Below are 3,711 nucleotides of genomic sequence, written 5' to 3' on the forward strand. Positions count from 1 at the left end.
GTGGCCAGTTTGGTGAGATGGGCTTTAAACTGAAGGACTTGGCAGGTGGGGTCCAAAGTGGCAATGCTGATGCCATTGCTTTCTCCTGGCAAGTGGGCCATGCCAACCAGGGCAACCTTGGCTGCCTCAAGATGAGAGTCCTAGGGCCAACCCCACCAAGGGTGGGTATGGCTATGGGAATCCTCTTAAACCCATTCTAGGGATCCTGGATGCTTGACTGCATCCCTGAAGTGTCTGTACACAAATGCACACAGCATGGGGAATAAACAAGGACTGGAAATCTGTGTGCACTCACAGAGCCATGATCTCACTGCCATTACACAGACAGGTGGGATAGCTCACCACTGGAATGCTGTCATGGACAGCTGTGTACTTTTTAGAAAGGACAGGTCAGCGAGGTGAGGTGGTGGAGTTGGTCTTTGTGAGAGAACAACTGTACTGTATGAAGGGACAGACAATGAGAGCTTATGAGCAAGAATTAAGGGACTGGCTAAAATGGGTGACACTGTTGTGTTTACTGCAGGCCACCTACTCAGGATGAGGAAGCTGACGAGGCCTTCTGTGGGCAGCTGGAAGTAGCCTTGACATCACAGGCCCTGGTTCTCCTCCAGGAATCCAACAACCCCAATATTTGCTAGAGGCACAACATGGCTCAGATGACACAGTGCAGGAAGTTCCTTCATATTACTGATGATAGCTTTGTCATGCAAGTGGTGGAGAAACCAACAAGGAAAGGTGTGTTGCTGGACCTTGTATTAAGAAACCAGGAGGAATTGGTTAAACACTGGAGGCAGTCTTCACTGCTGTGACCCTGAGATGGTCACATGGAGGTTGCATGGATGGTTGCATGGAGGAAGGAAGCAAAGCAGTAAGCAGGACTAGAACACTGAACTTCCAGAGAGCTAACCTTGGCCTCTTCAAAGAGCTACTTAGAGAAATCCCACGGGATAGGGCTCTGGATGAGAAGGGGGTCCAAGAGAGCTAATCAATACTCAAATGTCACTGTCTCCTAACTCAAGACCAGTGTATCCCCATGATCAAGAAATCAGGGAAAGAGGACAGGAAACCTGCAGTGAACAGGGAGTTTCTAGCAAATCTCAAATGGAAGAAAGAAATTTATGTGATGTGGCAAAATAGACAGGCTACAAGGGAGGACTATATGAACATCCTCAGTGTATGCAGAGATGCAATAAGGAAGACCAAGGCCCACTTGGAATTGAAACTGGGAATGGATATCAAGGACAACAAGCACATCAGGAGCAAAAAGAAGATAAGGTAAAATGTGGGGCTGCTATTGAATCAGACGGATATCCTATCACAAAGAAAGGGGAATTACTGAATGCCTTCTTTATCTCTGACTTTACTGCTGAGGCCATCCTTCAGGAATCCCAGACCTTGGAGGTAGGAGAGGAAGACTGAAGAAAGGAAAACTTTCTCTTGGCCATAGAAGGTTTGGTTAAAGATCACCTGTGCACCCATAACTTAACACCCATTAATCCCTGGGCTCTGGTGGGATGCATCCACAGGTGCAGAGGGAGCTGGCAGACACTGTTGCTAAGACACTCTCCATTATCCTTGTAAAATCACAGAGAAGAGGACAGGTGCCTGATGATTGGAGGAAAGAGAATGTCACTCCCATCTTCAGCAAGGGCAACAAGGAGAACCCAGGAAATTAGTGGCCAGTCAGCCTGGAAAGGTGATGGAGCAGATCACTCTGGAGGTCATCACCAAGCGTGTAAGTACAAGGTCAAGAGAAGTCCACATGGGTTCACAAGGGGAAATCAGGCCTGAACCAATTTCATAGACTTCTGTGATGGCACAGCAGCATGGGTCGACAAGGGGAGAGTGGTGGATGTTGTCTGCCTCAGCTTCAGCAAGGCTTTTGACTCTGTCTCCCACAACATCCTCACAGGCAAGCTCAGGAAATGTGGGTTAGATGAAAGGACAGTCAGGTGGATCAAGAACTGGCTGAAGGCAGAGCTCAGAGGGTCATGATCAGTGGAGCAGAGTCCAGCTGGAAGCATGCAGTCAGTGGTGTTCCCAAGGGATCACTACTGGGTCCAGTCTCATTCAACTTGTTTGTCACGACCTGGAGGAAGGGATCAAACACACTCTCTGCAAGTTTGCTGGTGACACTAAACTGGGGGAGTGGCTGATCCACCTGAAGGCTGTGCTGCCATTCTGTGGGACTTTGATCAGCCGGAGGGTTGGGCAGAGAGAAACCTAATGAGGTTCAGCAAGGGCAAGTGTTGGGCCTGCAGCTGGGGAGGAACAGCCCCAAGTGCCAGCACAGAGCAGCTCTGTGGAGAAGGACCTGGGGCTTGGTGGATCACAAGTTGTCCAAGAGCTGCCAGTGCCCTTGAGGCCAGGAGGGCCAGTGGTGTCCTGGGGTGCATCAGGAAAAGTGTGGCCAGCAGGGCAAGATGAGTGATCCTCCCCTCTACTCGGCCCTAGTGAGGCACATCTGGAGTGCTGTGTCCAGTTCTGGGCTCCTCAGCACAAGAGAGACCAGGAGCTTTGACAAGGGGGTTGGACTGGGTGAAGTCCAGAGGTCCCTTCCAACCCTAATCATTCAATGATTCTGCAATTTTGAGCATCCAAATTTAAATAAAACTCAAAAAGTCTTGACAGACAAAAATATTTGATCTTCCTCTGAAAACCTGGCATTTGAAAATTTCTATTGTAGGCATGTAAGTTTTCCCACTCACTTTTCTAAATTGTGATTTTAGATTCAGAAAGCTCTGAAACTGAGAGTGTTTGAGAAACTAATAGAGAAATAGTTCTCAATTTTGGACAATCCAGGAATTTTAAAGAGGTAAATAACCTAGCCACTGTTTCAGATGCCAAATTGCTGTTTCTTCACTTGTCCTTGAGATTGTTATGAAATGTTGGTTTAAGCTGAATTGAGTTTATATTCACCTTTGAAAGGCTAGGAATCTACAGTATAAGCAGAAAAAATAACATTATTTGTTTTCCAGCCTTTTTTAGAAATTAAAGAAAAGGTGTATGAAGTGACATCATTTGCCATTCCATGCTGTTCAAGTACAGTAACATCACTTTTGTTCCAGAGAAGTCACATGTATCCTTCAGGCAATGTCAGAATAAATGCACAAAACCTTGAAATCTAGATATATCATACTAGTTGCCACAGAGCTGCCAGGGAAGTAGCTTAGTGCAAGACATTGCTCCAATGGCTCTGTTTCATTACACAGTGCTCAAAAAATGATGGGTGCTTTATTTTGGTATACTCCTCCCATTCCTCCATCTTATTTTTGCATAACATTCAATCCTTGGCACACAAGAAGCATCATCCCATTTGCCTAACATGACCTATCCAAAAATAAACTGCAGATGACTGATCTTTAGTGTTTTCAGCTGATGGCAAAAGAGGTTCATGCTGAATGGCATGAGCTTCCTAAAACTGAGCACAGCAGCAGCAGCTGACTCCAATCAGACCAAAGGGAAACATCCCTTCTTTTGTTACAGTAACAAAATTGTCCAGAGCTGGTATCTGAGCATATTAGGAGAAATACACATTCTCCCTAATTTTACACTGAAACTAAACCCTTAAATAAACCCCATCATTAATGATACAAAAACCTTTCTTTCGGCTTCTCCCTCACAGAGTTTCTTCTCCAGCATGTATTTTTGTCAGTCTTTTCTGATGTCATTCTCTCTGTGCATTTAGGGAAATAGCACAAATGACACTGG

At 45.9% G+C, this 3,711-nt stretch overlaps 1 long non-coding RNA gene across 1 annotated transcript; it reads left to right on the top strand.

Annotated features, from left to right (window-relative positions):
• Positions 1–554: 554 nt before the first annotated feature.
• Positions 555–2,638, top strand: LOC146424777 (uncharacterized). Its single transcript, XR_014846761.1, has 2 exons — positions 555–1,401; positions 1,590–2,638. It is a non-coding gene; the product is annotated as an uncharacterized LOC146424777 (long non-coding RNA).
• The last annotated feature ends 1,073 nt before the right edge of the window (positions 2,639–3,711 follow it).

Source organism: Lichenostomus cassidix, chromosome Z (genome assembly GCF_008360975.1).
Source record: "Lichenostomus cassidix isolate B80296 chromosome Z, HeHo_3.0, whole genome shotgun sequence".
In the NCBI taxonomy this organism is placed as follows: domain Eukaryota; kingdom Metazoa; phylum Chordata; class Aves; order Passeriformes; family Meliphagidae; genus Lichenostomus; species Lichenostomus cassidix.